Genomic DNA, 6,716 nt, shown 5'->3' with positions numbered 1-6,716 from the left:
GTAGCTGTATTTTGTAATGTATTTTAAGGTGCTTTTTGACACTTTTTAATTTTGCAAAACAGTTAACAAGAGTTGCGGTAATCATTCTAGGGTAAATCGCGATTTTACTCAAGTGTTCACGTTTGTCTTACACTCGTAATATGAGCAGTAAGCCCAACATGTGCAAACTCCCGCGATAAACCCCTTATCACTTGCGCACAAACGTTGTGCTCCACTAGTAATCTAGTCCTTAATCTTTATTAAGGTGATACAATTCCAGAAAGTCCAATGCTCTTCCTGATCTCCATTAGTACAAGGTATAGACATTTACGAGCAGTATAGCAAAGGCTAATTAATTGGTTATAAAGGTCAGTACTACTGTCTTCCATTTTCTTACATGTGACAGAAGTCAGTATCGGTATGATATATCTGAAAAGTTTAAAAAGCGCAATTAACTGTACAAAAATATATATATATATTTTTTTTTTTTTAAATCCTGAAAATATTAATTAAATTCATACACATTTCAAACACAAAAGAAAATCTGACATTCATATAAACCTACAGAATATAAGTTTCTGCATTTACAAACACACGTATATATATATATAATCATGATAAAACATATAAAAATGGGTTATATCCCACTGTATCAGAGGGCCAATGTTAAAGGGACATGAAACCCAATTTATTTATTTCAGGATTCATATAATTTTGACTTTTATTATTAAATTTGCTTCATGTCTTTGATATTCTTTTGCTGAAGGACCAGCAATGCACTACTGAGAGCTATCTGAACACATCTAGTCAGCCAATCACAAGAAATAAATATGTACAGGCACCAATCACCAGCTAGCTCCCACTAGTGTAGGATATGTAAATATTCTTTTCAACAACAAATACCAAAAGAACAAAAGTACATTTGAAAAAAAAAATGAATTTAAAAGTGTTTTCAAAATGACATGACCTATCTGAATAATGTAAGTTAATTTGGACTTTCCTGTCCCTTTAAAGGGGCATTATAGTGTAAAAATAAAGAGGTTTCTTACAATCTTGTAGAAAAGTTTATCTAACGATATCTCTACAAAACTCCTCATAGACTATGGGTTCAATCAAAATACTTTAGAAAAGGTGATCAAATTAGTTATTTGCAAAAATCCATACAGACAATAATAGTGAGTTTTGTAGAAAATGTATTAGAAAAACTCTTTCTAAAGGAATGTGATTGACACCAAAATGCTCTGTTTTTTTAGAGCATTGTAGGGTGTATCACAAAGTGATCAACTGCTTTATATTGAAAGAAATGTTTATATTTTTAATTGTTTTTCGATGCCACTCAAGATGAAGATTGAGCTGGCGAGCAACTGAGCTGGAAGCATACATGCATATGCTCCAGTCACAGGTTGAATTGTCATGTTGGGCTGTATCACTGTGCTCTAGGAATGTAACTTTGACTGTGTGTTTAACAATTGATTATCACATAGTCCCTTTGCACAATGTTGTTTTTTCATAATTTTTGAAGAAGCTACAAATGCATTTTTAGAGCACCTTCGGCTGCAGGTTTGCATGAAACAGCTGCTTCTTAAAGGGACAGTAAAGTCATAATTAGACATTCGTGATTTAGACCGAGCATAATATTTTAAACAACTTTCCAATTTACTTCTATTATTTAATTTGCTTTCTTCTCTTGTTATCCTTTGCTGAAAGGTTTATCTATGAAAGTGTAGGAGCAGCAAAGGTTAGGTTCTAGCTGCTGATTGGTGGCTGCATATATATACTGATTGTCATTGTCTCACCCATGTGTTAAGTTAGAAACTAGTAGTGCATTGCTGCTGCTTCAACAAATGATACCAAGAGAATGAAGCAAATTTAAAAATAAAAGTAAACTGGAAAGTTGTTTAAAATTGTATGTTCTGGAGTGAGGGATGCAGAAGTGGGTTGTGGAGGGGGCATTCTAGGTTCAGACACGATCATTCATGCGAGAAATAATCTGATCGTGATACTTTGCAGGGAAGGTAAACAGAAATGTACAACCTGCCGTGTTGTTCTCAGCACTGACTCCATGCACAATTAAATCGCCCGTGAGTGGGTTATGTCAGTATTCTGTAACCCAGTGAGTGTAAATCTGTCATCAAAGCCTCAATAAACAGCTCTCTGTCTGAGCGTTGGGTCCCAGACTTCCAGTAACCTGTTACGTATTTGATAACAACACCCTATTAACCTGTTGTTTATTGGACCTCAGACCCTGTAACATGCTTTGAATATGACCGGAATTCACTTGTGTTGTTCAGCATGACACAGCCTGTACTATTGCAGCCACGGCCAGTGTGGTCAAGGAAAAGCTGGCAGTGGAGGGATCATGAAGAAAGGTATTTCTGATATTTTTGGAGTGATCTCTGACACCTTTGCTCCGTCACCTGACAAAACTATTGACTGTGATGTCATCACACTTATGGCAACTCCCTCTGGAACCACAGAACCTTATGATAGCACCCAGCTACTTACTGCAATGAGCCTGATGGATCTCCTGCACAATTTGACTTATGGCTCACACACTGGGATCATGAGGAACGTAAAGCAGAAATTTTTGAGCTCTTGGTGACAAGCCCATCGATTCGCTCTCTTTACACCAAAATGGTACCTGCGGCTGTGTCTCATTCAGAGTTCTGGCAGCGATATTTCTATAAAGTGCATCAGCTTGAGCAGGAGGAGGCACGAAGGGATGCCCTGAAACAAAGAGCAGAACAGAGTGTACATTCCGAAGAGCCTGGGTGGGATTTAGAGGAGGAGGAAATGACAGAACTGACCTCGACTCCAGGTTTAAATTTAGAAGAGACGCATAGGACAGCAGAATCGGTTATTCCCATTCTCCATGTTGAAGTAACTTCTGAAGAGCAGAATGAGCAAACCAGAGAACCCCCTTGTGCCACAAGCCCCTCTGAGAGTAGTGAGAGTGTATCCCCTGTAACTCAGATTTTTAATCCAGATTACCAGAGTTCAGCCACTCCCATAGAGTCTAGTGCCATCCCTGTCACGGGTACCCAGGAACTGCTTGAAACAAAGTCACAGGAAATCTCCACACAAGTTTCTGCTGAACAGTCAGTGTCTAAAATACCTGCACGGGTGGTACCACAGAAAGAGGACCCACCTTCTGACTTGAGGGTATTTGAATTAAACAGTGATAGCGGTAAATCAACTCCTTCTAACAATGGGCAAAAGGGTTCTAGCACAGACGTCAGTGAGGACTGGGAGAAGGATTTTGACATGATGGAGGAGGAGGTTCAACAGGCCTTGTCTCGAGTAGAGATATCTGGAGAGGTGGAAGACGAAGACTGGGAGAACTGTGAATAATTCTGGTAAAAGGCTGATGAGGTTTCACTGCTCTATGACCTTAGACACTACAGAAAAAGCCTGAGCCTTTATCTTCCTCCTGTCACCACCATTGCCTTCCATGCCCACTCAGCAATCAAAGCAAGTTTCTCTGGTTTATGCAGCCACCAGACTACACTGCATGAGTGTGAGCAGGAGAGAAGTTCAGAAGCAGGTTTCTGGACCGCACTGGCACTGTAGGGGTTAATCATAAATTGAGCAAGCTTTAGGATTTGATTAACCCCTCCATGACCAGTACCAGTACGTTGCAGCACAAAACTATGCTTGAAACGGGGTCTGTCAAATGTCTAGTTTAGGATGGTGAGGGTTACTAACAAAACCTTGTGCTTTAAGGTTATGAGAGTCTCTCGCTGTTCAAATGCAGCAGTATCTTGATCCGATAGGTAAATGAGGCGGGAGTTGTGCAACTACCAACATCCTTTGTTGTGTAGATGAGCATGTCCGTATATGTGCACAATCCCATCTTTGTTTGGGGAACCTGTCCTGCTATGCGTTTAGTTGCTTTCTCTTTGTAGATACTATTCTGCCAGGGGGCTATACATTGCCATACTACTCTTTATTTAATGCTGTCCGCAAACTGTCTGTCCAGTCAGTACTGAGAATGTGAACATATACTAATCCTACTGCTGCTGGATACAGGATGACAGATTCATTGTGATGGACCGTAAAACGGTGGGTAGAGGACTACTCTGAGTAATTGTATAGTGATACTCATTATAAATAAACATTGCAGCATAATCTATTACAAAAAAGAAGGAAAAAAATAAATAAAAAATAAAAATAAAAAAATTGTATGTTCTACCTAAATCATTAGAGAAAATGTTGGGTTTCAAGCCCCTTTAACCTGTATTCCAATTCTTAGCTGGGGGGTTTCAATCCCCCAAACTTGTCCTCCTTGGGTGACTGAAAGCCGACCACAGCTTGTGCAATGATAAATACCAGCAGCTGTGATGCTGGGCAGACAAGTTCAGAGATGTTCGCATTTGTCCATCCAGTATGTGAAAAATGGACCCCATAATCTAAACCAACAGAAATGGACTTTTGGACTTTTCTCTTTTAAAACATTTGACCTCTTAAACAAATGGCCCTGTTACAAATGGTTCAGCTGCACAGGATTTTTTTAATGTTGAAGTTCTTGGACATGGAAATGAATTATTAAAACATTTTTGAATGTATATATATATGCAAAATGTTGACAACTATTTCCCTATGTACTCTTCTTATTTTTTCATGACATGCACAAATGCTTTATAGACGTTTAACAAACAATTACATATGAAATGTGGCTAAATGTTTTCTACATTATGTAAAAGAAAGAAAAAATATTTTAGATATATAACTTTAATAGCTTATAAGAATACAACTAGTGTTGCCATATCGGCCATATTTTCCTGGACACTTATGAGTTACACATGCTGCAGGGTGTTTATATGGAAACATGCATTGTGCTGCTGGACAGCAAAAAAATAGTGATGCTGGACAGCACTATTCATGTTCCTCCCTGCACACCCTGCAGCGTGTGTAACTTATAAGTGACCAGGAAAACATGGCTGAAGTGGCAACCCTAAATACAACACATTGTGAATGGGCGACATCTGATTTTATGGATTTTAAATTTATTAATAAAATACAGTGTCAATTTTGAGTAGAAATTGTATCTTAAGGGAACAGTAAACATTTTGTAATTCAATACATTTCTGTTGTCTTCACAAAGTCTAAACATTTTAAAAACAAATTAAAAGATCATTTTTACTGCAATTGATTTTTGGTAGATAAATGGCACCCACCATTTGCTTAATTGGAGGAGCCAATTTGGGCTTTAGTCTAAAAACAAGGCAAGTTGTGGTCAGTATGTTAGCATACAATGCAGCTGTGCAGTTGTTATCAGTTAAAGCTTAGCCAAATAGGTAAAGACATGTAGCAGAGTTAGCCTTGATAAGTCAGGAGGCTGCATATCTGTGTATACAAATACATTAAAATAGCTTCAGCTTGAAGCCATCTGTTTGAAAATGACTTATCAAATAAGTCTAAGTCAGCCGGCAGGTTTGAAATACACCATAAAAATTTATTAAATTCTCCATCAATGGATGTCTAATTTTACAAGGCATAAACGCCTCATGCTAAAAATTAATTTAAAATGACATTATACTCAAAATTCTACCATGCATATGGCGTATTCTTTACACCTTGCCGAAAAAAATGTTAAGCAAAAGTTGCTTCAATTTAAAAATTAAACGTAAATTGCAGTAATAATATTATAGTTCTTACTAATCCCTACTGCCTCTGCTTTTAGATGAAATAAAAAGAAGAAAGATAGCTATAATGTCCCTTTAAATAGCATACAAGCTGTCTGGATATATCAGACCACTGATTCTTTAGAGGGATTACATTAACTCTGGCATTAAATCTATGCTAATTGAAGGCTGCTCTCAGGACAAACAAGTTAACCTACCACCTCTCCTGAAATGCCATTTAGTAACTCCAATTAGCAAGGCTGTGAGAACAGGTATGCCAGATCTCGTTCTATGAAGCATGCATTTTTTTAAATGCATTATTATTAGTGCTCATTAAAGATTGGCAGGAACTGAAATGTGCGGAATAAGTACTATGATATATGCATAAATTATGCTGTGATTTCATTACACAGTCATTACATTTATTGAAACACGCTATTATTCCGCATATGAATGAAATGATTGTGTGCACAAATTTACAAGCTGTGTATACTCTTATTTATAGAACAAAATATGCGCTGCAGATGTGGAATTTTTACAGCTCAGTATAATGGGGTTTTTTCAGCTTGTGATAATGTAAAACGAATTCTGCCTTACTGAAAGATTAGTAGCCGTAGACTAAGGAAAACTTTAAGAAAACAACTGATTAAAAGGACAGTAAACACTGTTTTTCTATGCAATGTTTTAAAAGCATTGCAGAAAAGTTTTACTTAAAGGGACAGTAAAGTCATAATTAGACATTCATGATTTAGACAGAGCATACAATTTTAAACAACTTTCCAATTTACTTCTATTATTTAATTTGCTTCCGTCTCTTGTTATCCTTTGCTGAAAGGTTAATCTAGGTAAGCTCAAGAGCAGCAAATAAGCTAGATTGGTGGCTGCATATATATATATACAAATTGTCATTGGATCACCCATGTGTTCAGTTATTATTATCGGTTATTTGTTGCGCCAACAGATTCCGCAGCGCTAATTAGAAACTAGGAGTGCATTGCTGCTCCTTCAACAAACCATACCAAGAGAATTAAACAAAATAGATAATAGAAGTAAATTAGAGAGTTGTTTAAAATCTTATTCTCTATTTGAATCATGAAAGAAAAATTTGGGGTT

The 6,716-nt window shown here is 37.1% G+C and overlaps 1 pseudogene; it reads left to right on the top strand.

Annotated features, from left to right (window-relative positions):
- The first annotated feature begins 2,252 nt into the window (after window positions 1-2,252).
- LOC128664651 (BSD domain-containing protein 1-like) lies at window positions 2,253-3,804 on the top strand (annotated as a pseudogene).
- The last annotated feature ends 2,912 nt before the right edge of the window (window positions 3,805-6,716 follow it).

Source organism: Bombina bombina, chromosome 6 (genome assembly GCF_027579735.1).
Source record: "Bombina bombina isolate aBomBom1 chromosome 6, aBomBom1.pri, whole genome shotgun sequence".
NCBI classification, from domain to species: domain Eukaryota; kingdom Metazoa; phylum Chordata; class Amphibia; order Anura; family Bombinatoridae; genus Bombina; species Bombina bombina.
Note: the sequence above shows the minus strand (reverse complement) of the source record. Positions and strands in the feature narration are given on the sequence as shown.